The sequence below is a fragment of the Lepidochelys kempii genome, chromosome 17 (genome assembly GCF_965140265.1).
Source record: "Lepidochelys kempii isolate rLepKem1 chromosome 17, rLepKem1.hap2, whole genome shotgun sequence".
NCBI classification, from domain to species: Eukaryota; Metazoa; Chordata; order Testudines; family Cheloniidae; genus Lepidochelys; species Lepidochelys kempii.
Window position 1 is genome coordinate 16,429,011 of NC_133272.1, and position 19,292 is coordinate 16,448,302.

Consider the following 19,292-nt stretch of genomic DNA (forward strand, 5'->3'; position numbering starts at 1 on the left):
GCAGATAAAGGGGGGGCAGAGAATTTCTAATGAAGCAAGATTAGAAAACCAGCTGAGCCTCGGTGCGCCCGCCTGAGGAATAAGAATGAAGCTAGCTGTACTTAACTCAATTTGCTACCCAGACAATAACCGCAGAAGGCAGGAACTCGGGGGCAGCCAACAGTAGAAACCTGATTGTTTCCCTGCAGGCCCTGGGACCAATCTCACCCTGAAAGGGAACCAAAAAGACAGACAAAAAAAAAAGGAGACTTGTTTGGAGTGCTGGGATGGGGCTGACTGAAGGAAAAGCCTTTCATTGCTAGAATGGTGTTTCAGACACCCCCTGAGAGACGTCCCACAAGAAAGGTGTCTAGTGGCCGTTAGTGGTCAGCAACCCACGTTACCTGTCTCCACATGCTCCTCTCCTCAGTCACTGACCAGTCAGACATCTGAGCCAGTGGGAAGACTAAGAGGTGCCTTTCACCACGGAACGTAGCTGCTGCAGCCAAGCAATGGCTGCGCGGTGGGACTGGCAGCCCGTGAGTTTTGGGGAGAGCACAAGAAAGCCCTCACAAAGCCTGCTGACTGGCACCAGGCCTTTACAATAAACTGCAAGAGAAAAGGAGGCTAGCATGCAGCAATGAGCCAATCAACTCCAACTCCTCTGCTAGGAAGTCCTCCTCAAGGATGGGAGCTGTAGGGCCAGATTCAGAGTCATGCTATGACCCTTTCCCACCAATGGTGGTAGGGCAGGTGCTGGCCAGTCCCAAGCCCCTGGGCCACCACCAGTGAGTGGGCCCAGTCCACCGACTCTGTGCTACCTCTCCAGGAGTTCCGGGGGTAGGGGTGCAACAGGGGGTGGAAGGATGCTCTAGCCAGGGCACTCATACACCTTGGCAACACCATGCCCCTGCCTGGCCATAGGTAGCATGAAAGCAAGGGCTAGGGGCTGCAGTGGCTTCTTACAGCCTTAGAACAGGCTGTCTCCTTCTTGTCCTCGCACTGGCACAAAGATGAATTTGGCCCTTCGTACCTGTGAGGGGCTGGGTGTGATTCTCAGGTGCTGAAACAAGAGGGCACCAGCCCAGCCTTCATCTCATGCCCTGAAGAGAGCTCTGGCCCAATTCTGCAGCCAGCTCTTTGCATTTCAGATCCATCCAGAGTCTGAACAAGATAGCACGCGCGAGCTGGTGAGAGCTCTAAAGGAGGCAGCTATCTCCAAAGGGAGAGGGCCAGCTGGAAGAACATTGGGGGGTGGGGGTGGGAGGGGAGAGACACAGGATCAGAGAACAGACACTGACAAGACTCTAAGGAAGGGGCTGCAGTTTACGGAAGAAGCCATCCACAGTTTAAGTACGGGCCAGGAAAGGGAGGATAAAAACCAAAGTCCAGGTTCTACTCTCGTTTACACCAGTATAAATGCAAAATAAACTCACTGGTTCTGGATTTGCCAGCAGGTAGCCATAAGCAGAGTCTGGCATTGGAGGGCAGGTTATTGACACCTGAGAGTCCTCTGGTGATTAAGTGCAAATTCATACTGCGTGGTGGTAGAGGAGGACTACTCTGTCACTGACGATCCCACAGGAAGGACGCACGTGCACTCAGCCATGCAGAGGCTGGCTGTTACTTGTGCATGAAATAAGTTAATGAGGGTGGAAGCAATTCTTTATTAGATAAAAGATAATGACTGCATTTTATGAATTACATCTGCATTCTGTTGCAGAGACCTCCATGCCAGCTCTTCCCATAAGTGGATTGTTAATGCACACACAGTATCTTTACCACACTCTGCAAAGAGGCATACAGGAATCTTTCCCATTCTCCAAGGCTGTTTGCCAGTACTGCAGTCACAGTAAGAGAATATCCCCCAGGCTGGGATTCTTTGTCTGAAGCTAGCTGGAGCAATGGTGAATCCATTCCACCCAGAGGCAGCAACTTGACTAGCTGGGATCAGGCCCACCACAGCACAAGCGGCTGCTGCACAGCTCAGAAGGGAGCATTCGATCTTTTTAATTCCTTCTCTACACAACCCTTAACAATCACTTTAATTCTTCAGTGCTGACCTCGCGGTGTGGTGACACACTACTATACCCTGCCCCTCTCTTGGGAATCAGCTCTCGCTGTACTTCAAGAGGGCTACAGTTAAATAGAAGGATACCCTTGCTCTCCAGAGCCAGAGGTTTGTTCTGGTTGCCCGGAAAAGAAAGCATTAGACACTGTGTCTTGGAATCACTTTCTCTCGTAACAAAGGATTTTCTTTGGGTTTCACAAGAACAGCTGCACTCAGCTTGAAATTGGACCAGAACGTCGATGACCCCATTTGAAAATTAAAGGATTTCCCGGCAGAGGGAGAGAGAAGAAATGCCTGTGAACAGGATGGCAGAGGGATGGTGCCTTTCTGGCACAAGGCGGAAGGGCAAAGAGCTTCCTCCCTCGTTTTGGAAGGCAGAGCTAGCATCAAGGCTGCTCCAGCAGCTCTGCTGTGCTATGCCAACCCCAACCCAGAAAAATCCTCTTAAAACCATCTGACATTTCTTAACAGTGCTGCGTGCCCAGTGCAAGCCGATGGCTGGGTTTTGTTTTTCCCCAGGATGCTCTGGGAAAAGCGCTTATTAGCTCAATGACTTTGTAAAATAAAACAAGAATTAAAACAAAAAAAAAAAACACCAAAACACACCCCCTCCTTGGTGATGCCCCTGATGCTGAGCTGCAGAGGATCTCAGTGACCCAGGCTTGCAAAGCACACTAGCCAGTCTTTTGGGTCAGGATCATCCACTGTCACTCTGGAACCACAGGTTACCAGTGATCTTAATGAAGTCTGCCATTTCCCAGAACACATCCGTACAGGGCACCTAACGGCAAGGTCAAACCTTTTTCATGCAGGCAGGCAGCATTAAGGATGAAAAATTAAAATGATTTGTTTCCATCTCTGGGAAAACCAGCTCTGCTGTGCAACCTTGTCTTTAACAGAGAGGGGAGGTTTGCAGAGGTCCCAGCAGACAATGTTCCACCTCCATCTATCTTGTGGCCTCTTGAATTAAGGGGGAACATTGTAGACGGGCCACACCAACATTCCACGCCATTAAGGTACAGCCTTTGGGCTCCTGGCAACTTGGTACCATGTGGGCAAAGTTCAGATGCATCTGTTCTGGTTGATGGAAAAAAAAAAAAATCCAGACTGGGGCTCAAGCTAGATAATAGATCAATAATGATAATACTTTACAGCAAGACAGTGGCAGAACTAGATAGTAAGCCCAAATGCTTTGCCTCTCAGTCCCTGGCCATATTCACTGCACCGTATGCCTCCTCTATTTCAAAATAGTAAGAAAACTCAAGACAGTCTAGTTTTCCAGAAGATTGACAACCCTGGTCATAATGGGCAGTGCACTGGGGGCCTGACCCTACACCACTGAAGTTAATGGGAGTTTTGCCACTGACTTCAGTGGGAACAAGACCAGGTCCCAGAAAGTTAGAAATACAGGACTTGTCTACACAGCAGGGCAAAGCACGCCAGACGGCTGTGATGTGCAAAGCACACTAACATGCTGTGGCCTAACTGTGCTGTATGAACCCTGCTGGTGCATTCTAAGTAACAAAACTAGGTACCTTTTAGAGCGCATTAGCAAGGTTTATGCGGGGCAGTTAGCATGCAGCATGTTAGAGCACACCAGAGGGATGTGATTTGTAATGCACACTACCACCCCATGTAGATAAATCTCCAATTCGGGAATGGATGTGTTCCAAGGGATTTAAGCACCTCTTCAAAAGTTAAGCGCATGCTTGAGTGTTTTCCTGAATCAGGGCCTTATTTTGCTACCTTCTTTCTCACACAGATTGCACAGAACCCGTGGGGGGAAGAGGAGGAGGATTTATTTGTATTGCTTTAGCTCCCAGGAGGCCCAGTCATGGACCAAGGACCCCACAGTGCTAGGTGCTGTACAAAACAAGAAGATGGTTGCTGGACCAAATAGCTTCCACTCTCAGTATAAGTCGAAAGACAAAAGGGGGAATCCAGACAAGCAGATGCACAGAGGAGCATAAGACAACAATGACACAACCTTGGCAGGGTGACCGGCAGCAGAACCATTGTTTGGTTATTCTGGCTCGACAGGAGATCCGTATCAAAAGCAAATTCCCTTCACTTGACTACCTAATGGGAAATTGGGGTATAATTTAAACAAGATCATAACATGACCCAAGAAAAATATTATATCTCCGTAAAGCTTTTAATCATGAATGGTCACGTATAGCGCTGGCAGCAGATTTAGAAAGAAAAATAAAAAACTTTCTGGCAGGCGATAGGCTTGTCCAAATCAAATTAAGACTTGCAGCTTGAAGCTGTTTGTCTAATCAAAGGGAAAGTAATCTGTGGAAAAACTGGGGTAAACCATTCTTACACTAGTTAGGGCTAGCTCCAAGGAAACACAGCCTTTGCAAGGCAGGAATTTATAACCAAATACCCCAAGACCGTTTAATTCCGTCCCTTTTCCCCAGGTGTTGCCAAGCCTGCTGCCCTTGTAAGAATGATATGTTTGCCATAAAAACAAAACGAAAAACACACTGATTAACCAGGTTTCAGAGTAGCAGCCGTGTTAGTCTGTATCCGCAAAGAGAAAAGGAGGACTTGTGGCACCTTAGAGAGTAACACATTTATTTGAGCGTAAGCTTTCGTGAGCTAAAGCTCACTTTTTTGGATTCTCCACTGAATGCATCCGATGAAGTGAGCTACAGCTCACGAAAGCTTATGCTCAAATAAATTTGTTAGTCTCTAAGGTGTCACAGGTCCTCCTTTTCTTTTTACTGATTAACCAGTTACTTCCCCCAGGCCTGTTTTGCAGTGAAAAATGTGCTCCCCGACATCCCTAGGACTTCCCAGCTCCACCCTCCTTTTGCCTTTCTGTTGGATTCAGCACACTCCACGCTTCTCAATTACACAAACGTCCCGGTTTTCCCAGGTGCCGAGTCCCCGCTGCTCCTACAGAGGTTATTTGTTGTTTCCATTGTGGAAGCATCTAGGAGACCTGACTGGGGATTGGGGCACACTGAGCGAGGCTCTGCATGCACATATTCGAGAAAGACAGTCGGGCACAGCTCTACAGAGGTATTTTGGCTCCTAACTTCCATTCATTTAGGAGTCTAAATCAGACTGAAAGGCTGGGTGTCAGCTCTTTGAAGCAGGGACAAGCCAATGGGTGTATCCATCCCACACATTAGGCTGTAGGCGCCTAGTCTGTATGTTGTTTCTGGATGACAGCAGCTATAGAAAAATATTCATTGTAAACCTAAGGCAACAAACTGGCCCTTCATCCTACACCCTTCCTTCATTTCTGCCCCCTCCTCTGTGAAAATTCCAGCAGCCCTAGAAAACAAGCTGGGAATAAGTGTCCCCATCCACAGAAATGGTCTAATGGTGTGTCCCCCTCCTCAAAGACAGTCTTGTGCTGCTTTAGAGGTTGTGCTTCAGCCATTCTGAATGATCTGCCTCTGCTGTTATCCGTTATGCAGCACAACCACCTCCTATAAAACCCCTCTGGGTCCATTAAGAATTATTTGCATCTCTTCTGTTTATGAGCTGAGAGGAGTTCCCAAAATCCCTGGTGGCTTATATCTACAGATGTAGTCGTATACAGTTCATCAAAAGTGTGACCAGCTGCTCTGCCCCAGGAACCTGATAAGCGGTAACAGGCACACACAAAATTTTATTAAGATGTTTAAATAAAAAACAAAAACAAAAACAAACAACAGTACAGAGTTTAAGCATGGAAGTTTCTGGTTATCAGGGAATAACGTACAGATTATCAAGGAGTGCAAAATTCAGTTCAAGATCGGATGGCATAAGGAATACATAATCCGCAATATCCCCAATTGGGGGTAAAAGGTTAACGGGGCAAAGTACACACATTGAGATAGGAGGGTATTTTGTTCATATAATGGCTATGTTCAGGTATGGAGTATAATGAGTGGATACAATGATGAGGATGGATTGACCCTCATTTGGTGAGACTTAACATTCAGTGAGTTTACTCTCTTAAAACACCCATCCGTTCCAGACAGCTTTTCCCTCCCGGTTCAACAGCAGCTGAGGATTTTCAAGAGTTTGAAAGCACAAACAGCTAAGAACAGAGTTTTTCAGAGAAAGGTGATGTTCCATTCACCCTCTTGCCAAAAGTTATTTTCCTAGATCTCTCGTCAACTATGGTTTTTTTTTGCTTTGTGACTTCTTGGCAATAAATGAAGCTTGCCATAATGATCTACTACCAGCATAGGGGATGGGGATGGGACCATCACTCCACAGACCTCACAGCACTGGAATGAGCCTTTTCATTTTGGAACTTGCGTATTTCTTCCATATCCCTGGCAAGTCTTGTCTTGTCAGGTGAGAGATTCTGGCCAGCAGTGGCCTAAACCACAGGAGGTCACTTCCTCCAGCTTTTGCATAAAACTCATTAGTTAGTGAAAAAAGCAGCCATGTACAAAGAAGCCCAGTCCTTCCTAGGATGGAATTCGGACTCTCTTCCTCTTAGTTTGATCCACTCTATTCCCCTTTTATTCCCCATCTTCTGGACAGTAGCTGCTGGCACTGCATAGATAGCAAGTGAATAGTATATCATCATGGCACCATAGCTCATCCTGGTGCTGGCAACGGCCCCAGAGCAGGGACAAGGGAGAAGGGGCTTAAGCATCCTCACTCCAAGGGATGCTGGGGGGTGGATCTGACCCCCAGCACAGATTAGGGCAGCCTAACAGCTATCCTACTTTCACACTGCTGCAATGGCCCCTATAAGCCTCTGTAGGGGCAGAAGACTGGCTCTGCTCCTGGCATAGAGGCCTCCTCCCACCCGCTTAGACGGATCAAAGGGGGTAACAATGAATCTGTCCCTCCATTGTTAAGGCTGTAGCTTACAACTGTACAGCATCTTTAGTGAAGCAGTGGAAAGTGTCGCGCTTACTTAGACTGGGGACAGGGGCCATCTCTTTGCTGTGTGTTTGTACCGTGTCTTGCGCAATGGGGCCTGGTCCATGACTGGGACTCCTCAGCGCTATCGTAAATAATAAATAGCAGCAGTTTGGCTTTCCATTCTGAGCCTGAGAGTGGCTACTCCCTTATCCCAACTTTCCAAGGGGGGAAAAAAAATCTTCTCTGCCTTAAGTTTGTCAAGTGTTAATCTAGTGAGGGCAGATTTGATCTTTTTCCCCCTTTTAAAAAAAGGAAGTTAGAGGTTGATCAGACATGGGCATTTTGGAAATACAGGTCTTTGAAACCTTTGCCATTTTATTTTGGAAAAAAGTCCCAGTTTTTTATTCTCCCCTAAAGCTATCCCTCAGAAATGATTTGGGCTGGTTGCATTCCTGCATCCTAAGCCAGATCCAGAGAATTCTGTCGGAGTGTTTTTCTGACGGCAAGGTGCACATGTTAGGAGTCCATCCCTTACAGATGTTTCAACCTATAACAGACAGTCTCTTGTCACCTGACTTGATAAAGTCTGGCAAGGATTATAAACTTGGCTCATGGCCCGGTGGAGCTTCAAAGCTACACTGGCGAACTGTTGTGGTCCCAGAGAATGAAAACCATCCCAAGCAGTGAGCCAGCATAAGAGCTATCCACCAATTAATCACCACTTACATCCTATATTGATGAAATTAACCTTGTACTGGTTAATTTCACTCAGAGTTTGTAAAGCCCAAACTTCTCCAGATTATTAAAGTTACAAATTCTGCCAGATGATGTGAATAGCGGGGAGTCTGGCATTTCATCGAACAGCATGCATCGTCTTTACACCATGTGCATAACTAGAACACACTAGTGTTGCTCGCAGAAATAACCATCTACACGTTTTCACACACACACTGTCAATATTTTAAATCATTTAGAAACAACAACAGAAAACAAAGAAAATTCCCATCCCAAAAACTTCCTCAAAGATACAGTTAGGACTGTAAACGGATATCCGTTAAATTACAAAGTTAGTAGAACTCTGGAGTTATATAAACAAATATCTCAAAAGCAAGAAATTCAAAGTCAAACAACCTGAACTCTTACCCAGCTAGAACGTCAAACTTCTTTCCCTATAAAACAAACCAAACACCACACTGCCAAACAGTGATCCCTTCTTGATATCTCCAATAAGGACCTCAGTTCCCAACTGTAAAATGGGGATAATAGCACTGCCCTACCACAAAGGGGCATTGCGATAATAAAGCCAGTAATGATTGCAAGGCACTCAGATACTGCGATGATGGGGGCCACATTGGTACCTAAGATGCACACCCTCCAAAATATATAAAGCTATTCATGTACACCATGCGTCTATAAAAGTCCAGATCTCACTTACATATCACAGGAGAAGGAGGGTGTAGGCAGGAATCTGAAACCTTTTGCGGAAAGTGAACTCCAAATTCACCCCCCCCCTTTTTTTTTTTAAATGCTGTCACTACAATTTTAATAATGCTGTTTTTAATTGAATTGATATCTATTTCCCAATTCAACTGCATCTTAAATTTTTTTGCCTGGGAATTTTAACTGCATTAAGGATCTTCTCTAATGCTAATACAAAGCAGACCCCTTTGAAATATTTCTGCAGGAAGCAACTGGTCCCTCGTGCTCATTAGCCTATGAAAGCTCCAGAGAGATAGCTCAGGTGAGAGTACAGTCTGAATCAGAACAAGACCACATGTTTTAACTCAGTCTTAAAAATCAAGCTCAAGTTGCTGGTTAATCAAAGAGGAGGGAAAAAAGCAATTTCAACCAAGCTTTAAAAAAAATGGTCAATTCTCTATTTAGTGACCATGGAAATCTTATTACAAAGGCTTCCTTTGAACTCTGAAGTACAGCAAGGCAGCAGTTAAAAGGCCATATCCTGGGCCCGCTGTAGTCAGTAGCAAAACTCCTATAGATTTCAGTGAGGCCAGAAACTGGCCCTCACCGCACAGCTGTTGAGAGCTGAGGAACCAGTAACATGCAGTTGCCACCATTTTGAACAGTCACCACGTCTCCACCACAAAATGGCACAAGTTTATGGCTAGCATGCAATTAACTTTCATACCAGCATATAATATAGATGTATGCTTAGTTCTGCGTACATATACAAATTCACATCATACTGCAATCAAATTATCTTTCAGAACAACCTCAGAGTCGGAGGGGGAACAGATATGCAGGGCATGTGGGTACTTTACATTCTCAATTTCCTTTTTTGTTTGATTGTCCTCTTTTCCACAGTCATTGCATTGTTTACAAATTAAATTGGTTGACCATGCCACGGTTTTAGTTACTGCACAGCCAACTAATTACAACCTAAGCTCTAAGAACTTAGCACATACAATGCTTTAGGCACAATGATCTGTCTAGTCAGGTTCTTACACTGCGCCCACCCCTGTGGTCTCTGAGAGGCACATTCGACAATGCACGTGAGTGCACTGAATTCAATGGGACTGCTCACATGCTAGAAAGTTAGACATCTGCTTCGGTACCTTGCTGGACTGGGGTCTATGTGAAAGGGACATTTACAAAAAGCAGCATTACAGAGGGGCTTGGGAACTTGTTTCATATAGCTGTCAGTGCTGAAAGTGCATCACAGCGGCACTTTCAGGTTCAAATCCCACATGCTCACAGGCGCCCCTTGGTTCAGCAGCAGGTAATGAATGCTAGAGCACCTCTGACCCAGCCCAGCCCTCCTCCGGGAAAGTGTGATTGGAACAGAGCAGCCATCAGGATGGAAGGGACCTTGAGCTGGACTTATCAACAAAAGTAAAGGGCTTGTGACATGAAGGAGGGAAGGTAAAAGGACAAGCAGCGAACAGAAGAGGGAGGACGATAATGACTAATAATGTAGTACGTGTGCAGGTATATAGTGAGAAACAGTCCCTGCCCCAAAGAGCTTGCAATCTGAACAGACAAGACAGGGTACGGCAGGAGGACAAACAGAGGCAGCACATAGAAGTGAAGTGACTTGCCCAAGGTCACAAAGCGAGTCAGCTCCACAGCCAGGAGTCCCGGATTCCAGTCCTCTGCTGTACAGTCCCCAACCTTGGGGATGCATCCAAAACGTGGAATCTTCTGATGTCTAACTAAACAGGACTCTGTACACTGTAAGAGCCTGATTTGCAGTTAAGGAGAGCTGTGGGTGCTCAGCACTTCTGAAAAGCAGACTCTGAGCTGATTGCTCGCTCTCTCTGTAGAGCTGAGTTGCTTGAAATTTTCCAAATACAAATTTTACTATGAAAAATTGCTCACTTTTTTCCCCACCAGCTCTAATATATTCACAGACAGGATGAACTCTTGAATGGGAAACTTTCTGGTACGAAATTTTAACAAGTCTCCTCCTGTAAACAATGGTAGTCTTGCCAAAAAAAAAAAAAAAATCATAAGTTAGGCCACATAAAATATTGAGATTGCCTTAGAAATCCTGGGATTTTAAATATATAATAAACGCTGGGCTCTATTTGCCTTTGGTTTCTGAGCCTTTTAAGAGGCACTCAAGTCACATTTTCAAGATTTTCTTCCCAATGAGGGCTAGAAACTTTTTTTTAAAAATGAGAGCTGAGATTCTCACCTAATCACATGCCTCCAGGAGCTGGGACTTTAAGCAATGCACCAAATATCGTTCAAATTGGGAACACTGCAGCTGTGCTTTTAAGTGACACCTGTTATATGAAATATATTGGGCTTCACTTAACAGATTTCTTTACTTCTTACCAGTTTCCCCACTGTATTCTAACCCTCCTTTGGTGCAACTGGAAGCTGGCTGCCTTCAGCCATAAAGGAAACCTTGGGTCACATTCAGGAGCAACTTGATACTTGTGTGGGGGGAAAGGCGGGGGGGGGGGGGGGGCAGCACAGAGAAGAGCATGCAAAAAATATATCCAAGTAGCATGCTAATGTAGGCCCTGCACACCTCATTCCTACCAAGAATAGGTATGATCTACAAAACCCTGATCCAAAAATCCACTGATGTCAATGGGAGTCCTTCCACGGATTTGCCATGAGGCCCCAAGAAAAGTGGGACAACTGGCTCAGGGAGAATGCTAACCACAGCCCTAGCCACAAGCCCCACCCTTGAATGTGCCAAGAGCAGCTCCAGCTCTGGAGGTTCTTGGGAACATGCTCCATTAGGCTGCCTCATTTTCCACACACACCCGTACACCAAGGCAGCCTTGACTCGGCCCTTCCTGTTTTCAGCGTGGAAAAGAGATGGCTTAGAGTAGGGTGACCAGATAGCAACTGTGAAAAAACGGGACGGGGGTGGGGAGTAATTGGTGCATATATATGAAAAAGTCCCCAAAAACGGGACTGTCCCTTTAAAAATGGGATATCTGGTCACCCTACTAAGGGGGGTATGATGGAGGTCCATAAAATCATGCATGTTGTGGAGAAAGTGCAAGTGTTATTTATCCCTTCACGTAACACAAGAACCATGGGTCACCCAATGGAATGAATAGGCAACTGCAGGTTTAAAAACAAAAGGAAGTACTGCTTCACACCAAACACACAATCAACCTGTGGAACTCATTGCCGGGGGACATTGTCACGGTCAAAAACTATAACTGGATTCAAAAGAGAATTAGATAAGTTCATGGAAGATAAGCCTATCAATGGCTCTGAGCCAAGATCATCAGAGATGCAGCCCCATGCTCCGGGTGTCCCTAAGCCTCTAACTGCCAGAAGCTGGAACTGGATGACAGGAGATGGATGACTTGATGCTTACCTGTTCTGTTCATTCTCTCTGAAGCATCTGGGACTGGCTACTGTTGGAAGACAGGATACTGAGCTAGAGGGACCATTGATCTGACCCAGTATGGCCGTTCTGATGTTCTTATGTGTTTACCCTCCTGCCCCACACACCAACTGCTGTAGTGGTGAGAGCAGCTGTGGAAGAAAGTCAGGATGGGGGCCTGAAAACACAGGACCACGCCCTTCCTCTCCAAATGATGGGGTTAGTTACTGCTCATGTTGATGTATAAAGGGTGGGGACCCACAAGCCACAGACAAAAAAACAAAGCAAAGTGCAAAAACTCTGTGTGTGTGTGTGTGTCTGTCTGTGTGTCCACACACCCACCCTGTGCTCCCATCCAGTCAGATTTTCCGTTGTTTTTGTTGCTCAATGTGCAGACCAAAGCCATTTCTGGAAAAAAGCTTTGCCACTTCCACCCTGACACCTGGTAGAGGCACACGTTATGCAGCGCAGAGAGGCATGCCTGCCAGCAGGGAGACCTACATGCCTCTCTCACAAGTTCTTGGAGATCGATTCTTGAAAGGGGTGGGTAAAAGCGCCCCTATGGCTACAGTAAAGGGTTCCATACTCTGCCACCTCATCTGCATGTCCCAGTTTTAAAGGCCTTTTCTTAGTGATCTAACAGAGACAATGCGAACTCCCAAGGCCTCACAGCAGGGCCGGCCTTAGACCAAATGGCGCCCCACAAGAGGAGCATCTTCAGCACCCCCAACTCCATTTGTTAAACTCAAATACCTTATTTTGTATTGCATTTGTAGCCCATTTCAAGACTTCGATGCATGATTTGGATGCATGATTTATCCTTGTCTCATAAGATGATACATTTGCACGCTAGGATCTGTAAATCTGTATTTATTCATGGTAATGACAAAAACAGCCCCCCAAGCCTGGCACCCCAGGCAGTCACCTCAGTCACCTGCCCCTAAATCCAGCCCTGCCTTACAGTTTGTTTCAAAGGAGATCCTGATCATTTGTGGTCCTCCATCACTTTCCAGCTTGTCGGCCCCAGACTGGGTAACTGCAGCATTGCCAACTTCAGAAGCCCTGAGCCAGGTCTTCGAGGCTGACTTAAAGGAAAAAAATCAAGGCACTTTTAAAAAATAACCCATTCTGAGTTCTTTTTGCTTCTGGGGGCACATCTTCACTGCAGAGTTCTCTACGCTTCAGTTAACGCCTCTTGAGTGAGCCGAGCGTCAGCGAGAGCACCCACACTGCAGGAAAATGCTGGATCTGCACGAAGCACTTGTGTTAGCTGCTTCCCCACCGCAGTACTAGCTTCAGTGTCCTCGGAGCAGTGGTGCTTCAAACTCATACCCACTCAGGGGCCAGCTCGCCGGAGTTTAAAGCACCACTTATGCTGAGCCACAGATTTGTGCGTCTATGGAAGCAAGGTTAAGGACAACACGCAAGTTATACCTTGAGTTAACACTGCAGTGAACACAAGCCCAAAGAGAAGAAGAATTTAGCCCCTAGGGTTAAATTAATTCTAAATGTATTTTAGGTCACTTACCAATCATTGGAAGTTTCAACATACATTCTTCACAGACCACATATGGCGATTAGCTAGCTAATGTAACAACGAGGCACCAAACCAACTGGAGTCTCTTGAGGAAACCACATAAAATTGACCAATAAGAAGCGGCGTATTGGAGACCAGACTTGAATTTCAAGTTGTGGCTTTTCTAATCACTTAAGCAAACGTGGGTATCAGTAAAGCTGATGGATGCAACTTAAGTTGACTCCCCGAACAAGTGCTGGAACACCACAACCCAGGCAAGCCACAGAAATTCGTTACTGGATGGTTGACAGCGCACCATTGATATAGCAGTGTGGTAACCAAATAACTGGCCCCGGCTTGTTGCTATTACTTTGCTGCCCAGCAAAGGAAGCAGCAGCATCAGTTCCTGCCGAGCACATTGCATTTCTCTGGAGGCAGAACAACATGGGCTAAACAATCGTTTTAAACAGTGACTGTGGTGAAAGGACTTTAAAACATGAAAATATTACCAGTCCCTCATGGGCTGACCTGCGAACAAGTTAGATAACAAAAGGTCTGGCATGGCCCAGTGATTCGAAAAGATCCCTGAACCTTCCTGGGATGTTCCAACTGAAATGTAATCCCTTATGCCTAATTCAGAGTATTCACCACTGAATAAACTAACTGATCTGAGTCACAGAACTTGTGGCTCTTGAAGTCTGTTGGTCTTTCCTCAACCCCTCTTTGTTCTTTTCACTGGGTAATATTCAGCGGAACAGCAAGACACTTATCTTTGTTTTCTTTTACAGACAGCACAAACAAAACCTAAGCACCTGTTGGAAAGTTCCTCACCTACATGCTTGTGAGAAAACGAAAATATCCGTAGGCATTATAGTCAGAGTTCTGCTTTTCCAGATAATCCATTTCAAACCTCACTCAGCACAGTTTAGTCCCACTTAGAGAACAAGTAAAGAACAAATCAGGTGCTCTTGCAAAAGATAAAAATCTCACCGTACTCTACCCTATTTGTGTAAGATGGGCAAATTCCCAGCACGCCATGGACCTTTCAACTCCGATGACATTTGCGCTTTATATTTTTTTGTTACCCACATTTTCTAAAGCCTGCTCTACGCTTGACAGTTGTACCGGTGCAATTATTTTGGCTTGGGGGATCTGCTTTTTTACCAGTATAATTGTACTGAGTGCCTTATATCAGCTGGTATAAACATTTTTATACTGGTATAACTGCATCCATATTGGGGGAGCTGTACATTTATTATTTGTATTACCGTAGCATGTTGGAGCTCTAGTCATGGACCAGGCCCCCATTGTGCTAGGCGCCACAAAGACACAGAACAAAAGGACAGGCCCTGCCTGTTGCAAAGAACTTACAACCTGCTTTAATATTACTGGGACAGTTAAAGCAGTACAACTTTCTAGTGTAAGCAAAGCCTAACACTGCAATGTCTGGATAGTTAACACAGCCACCAGGTTTTAACGGATTAAGAAAATAGGGAACTGTAACTACCATTACCAGAGAGAAAGGATTCTCTGAATATCCCAGACAGGAAACTGCTGTCACCAAGAAAGAGTTTCTTGTACAATAAAGCTGCAGACCAGTCACTCATGAGCCCTGCATCTGTATTTCTCGTTCTTACATATCGTCTCACTGTTAGGAGCTGCAGATCCCACAAAGTGGTAATGGACACACCAGCCACACCACACATATCTTTGTCCAGGGGAACCCAAACTAAACAGTATCCAATGCTCCAATTTCTTGTAGCAACACTTGTTTTAAACTAGGCACACCACTGAGCCCGGGTATTTCTAACACCCCTATCACAACAGAATCCAAGCACTCAAGCCTGGGTATAAGTCCGGGAAGGGCAACTATTATTAAAAAGAAAAGGAGGACTTGTGGCACCTTAGAGACTAACCAATTTATTTGAGCATGAGCTTTCGTGAGCTACAGCTCACTTCATCGGATGCATCCAGTGGAAAATGCTCAAATAAATTGGTTAGTCTCTAAGGTGCCACAAGTCCTCCTTTTCTTTTTGCGAATACAGACTCACGCGGCTGCTACTCTGAAACCGGTTATTAAAAAGTTCTGGGCACACACCCACGTTGTGGGGAAGTGCAGGTGGCGTCTAGGATTGTTCGAAGGTGCGTGGAAAATGCTGCACTCCTAGCATACCTGTAGCGTATCCCAAGAACGCACTGGGATTTATGACGCACAGCCATGCCTAAGCGGTGCACAGGCAGGATACTAGAGTCATAGTGCCCCATTACCAGCTGCAGCTGGGCCTACGTAAAACGCGAGGCCTCGCCTAATGGCTTAGGTCTTCGGATACTGTCATGATGGGGTCCAGAGAGAGAGAGACACCCAGGAAGGTGAAGCCCACTCCCCCTTGCTCACCAATGCTCAGGGTTGAAAAGAGGCACAGGCAGGGTTGGAGAATGGACACATCCCAGGTGACATGTGCTTAAGCATTAAATAGGAGCTCAACTAGCTGCTCTCTAGTGAGGCATCAATCTTAGCTGCCAGGCCAGAGTAACCTGAGTACCGCTACACAGCTAAAAATCCCACCCCTGGCGGCGAGTCTCAGAGCCCGGGCCTACAGACTTGGGCATGCACCTACCGCACTAAAAATTGCGATGCAGACTTCCCAGCTCCAGCCGGAGCTCAGCTGCGAAGCCTGAGGGGAGGGGTGGGAGCTCCGGCCTGAGCTGTGACATCTACACAGCTATCTTTAGCCCCGTAGCACAAACCCTGCAAGCCTGAGTCCGCAGACCTGGGCTCCGCGACTCGCCATTGCGGGTTTTGTTTTTGCTCCGTAGATCGCGCAGCAGCACAGGCCTGGCCACTCTTTGTCTTGTGCTTTTTTACAGACAAGGGCCAGATTTAGGGACAGGCAACCCAGGTGACCGCCTGGGGTGCTGGGCTTGGGGAGCGCCAGGGTGGGGGGCTGTTTTTGTTGTTCGCTGCAAAAGGGGAAAAATAGAAGGTTTGAAATAACGTTTTTCCGGTATTGCCTAGCTGGATTCATTTTTCACTAACCTCCTAGAATGTTCTGGACCTCTGTAGAACCTTGTGGAACCTTCCAGACTTTCTGTAAATACAGCCTGACAGAGCCTAGCATGCAAATTTATTATCTTATATGATGGGGATAAATCATGCATGCAAATTGTGCATCGAAGTCATGAAATGGGCTCCAAATCCAATAAAAATAAGGTATTCAGAAGTTTAACAAATGGAGACGGGGGGCACCAAAGACGCTCCTCACCTGGGGCGCCATTTGGGCTAGTGTCGGCCCTGATAGAGTCCACGTGCTGCACCTGTGCTCAATGGGAGAGAGAGCTGTGTGCACACCCTGAGGACCGGCCAACCTATCTTTCCTCCTCACAGGTTACGTCTACACTGCAATTAAACACCCACAGCTGGCCCGGGTCAGCTGAATCAGGCTCGCAGGGCTCAGGAGGTGGTGTAGACATTCCAGCTTGGGCTGGAGCCTGGGCTTCAGGGACCTTCCCCACTCGCAAGGTCCCAGTCTGAGCCCAAGTGTCTACATCCTAATTTTACAGCCCCACAGCCTGAGCCCTGCAAGCCCATGTCATTGGACATGGACCAGCCACAGGTGTCTACCTGCAGTGTAGACATAACTACAGAGGCCTGGATTGAGCTCCACTTTCAGCATGTCCTTGAGTCCCATTGACTTTAATGCAAACTTGCTTAAGTGCTTTGGCAGACCTGAGGGCGGACTGAAGAAACCAAGTGGCTTGAAAACAGACTGACCTCAAACCACTTTATACTGCTGTGAGCCCCACACACGTACCTACACAAACAACGAGGAGTCCTTGTGCCACCTTATAGACTAACACATTTATTTGGGCATAAGCTTTCATGGGCTAGAACCCACTTCATCAGATGCATGGAGTGCAAAACACAGTAGGCAGGTATAAATACACAGCATCTGAAAAGATGGAAGTTGCCTTACCAAGTAAGAGGTCAGTGCTAACGAGCCAATTTAATTAAGGTGGAAGTGGGCTATTCTCAACAGTTGACAAGAAGGGGTGGAAATCACTTTTGTAGTCAGCTACCACTCTGAAACCTGTCACACATGCAGCTGTGAGATAGCTGTCAGTGCTAAGGAAGGGAGGATGCCATTGTTCTGGCGGGAGTCTGACTGCTGAGGGAGGGGAGCCTGGATCGAGAGAGGGAGAGGAGCCATCGCCTACAGACTAATTATAAATCAGCTCCCTTCCTCTTCCTACCTCTATACCCCCACTCTCCTCCAAAAAGTTATCTTGAAGAAAAAAAAGGGGGGGGGGGGTCTCAACCCATTAACATATGCAACCATAACAAAGGAAAATTCCTTCTCTCATTTCTCTCTGCCTCACAGAAAAGCCTAGCCCAGCGTGGCGTGAGCAAGGCAAGGCAAAAAAAACCTCTTAACCATCACACTGTAAAAATCTGACCACCAGCATTAGCCTAGATCCTATTCAATCATCTAGCATGAGTGAGGCCTTATTTTGTTTGGAGGGGACAGAACCCCGTAGATTCCCTGTTGTCATCAATGGAATAACTGCTGATGTTTAAGAAAGATGAATTTAAACTGGAACAGGCTACTAGGATGATCCGAGGAATGGAAAACCTGTCTCACGAAAGGAGACTCAAAGAGCTTGGCTTGTTTAACCTAACCAAAAGAAGAATGAGGGGAAACATGATTGCTCTCTACAAATATATCAGTGGGATAAATACCAGGGAGGGAGAGGAATTATTTAAGCTCAGTACCAATGTGTACACAAGAACAAATGGATATAAACTGGCCATCAGGAAGTTTAGACTTGAAATTAGACAAAGGTTTCTAACCATCAGAGGAGTGAAGTTCTGGAACAGCCTTCCAAGTGGAGCAGTGGGGGCAAAAGACATATCTGGCTTCAAGACAAAGCTTGATAAGTTTATGGAAGGGATGGTATGATGGGATAACCTAATTTTGTCATTTAAATTGATCTTTGACTATTAGCGGTAAAGATGCCCAATGGCCTATGATGGGATGTTAGTTGGGGTGGGATCTGAGTTACTGCAGAGAATTCTTTCCAGGGTGTCTGGCTAGTGAGTCTTGCCCGCATGCTCAGGGTTTAGCTGATCGCCATATTTGGGGTCGGGAAGGAATTTTCCTCCAGGGCAGATTGGCAGAGGCTCTGGGGGGTTTTTGCCTTCCTCTGCAGCATGGGGCATGGGTCACTTGCTGGAGGATTTTCTTCACTTTGAGGTCTTTAAACCGTGATTTGAGGACTTCAGTAGCTCAGACATAGGTTAGGGATTTGTTATAGGAGCGGGTGGGTGAGATTCTATGGCCTACGTTGTGCAGGAGGTCAGACTAGATGATCATAATGGTCCCTTCTGACCTTAAATGAGTCAATGCATCAAAGCACTTAAGCGTGTGGCTAACCTTCCATCAATGGGCGCCCTCACATACTTCAAGTTAAGCACCTGCTTTGCTGTGCTACTTGCAAACCAATCTTTCAATTGTGTAGAAATAAGAATCTGCTGGTTTATAACTGTTTGTAGCTAAGGAGGAAGACTGTACTTCTAAAAAACAGGGCATATCTGTTCAGGTAAACTGGAAGATAACTGCACAGCGTGGGGGGAAAGAACTGACCTGGGGGAATACATGGAAATTCCTATCCACAAAAAAAAACTGCTTTATAATGAAGCAAAAATGTGCAAGTTTATTCACCCACAAAAACCGTGTGTTACACGTTTATTATAAAAAGCACAATAGAAGATCTGCTACACACACAAAAAAACCATCAAAAGGAATATTACAGGTCTGATTAATCTAAAAAAGCTAAGACATTAGTAGCTCAAACAGATAATAGAGACACCTGACACTCAATCCCTCAACAACTTGACCCACTCTGCCTTGAAGTAGCAAGGTTTCAAAATGAAAGCGAGATGATCCATATATACGACCAGCGGAGGCTGAATCAGAACTGAATTGAGCCAGCAGACAGCAGCTCAGCAAGTCATCACTTTTCCCTGGTGACCATCTCCTGTACTCCAGACTATAAACCTTCATTTTGAAAGAGGCCGAGACTTT

The 19,292-nt window shown here is 46.0% G+C and overlaps 1 protein-coding gene across 4 annotated transcripts in view; it reads right to left on the minus strand.

Moving 5' to 3' along the window:
* Positions 1-19,292, minus strand: part of GTF2IRD1 (GTF2I repeat domain containing 1) — a 173,265-nt gene that overhangs the window by 112,919 nt on the left and 41,054 nt on the right. The gene's annotated exons all lie outside the window — the stretch shown is intronic.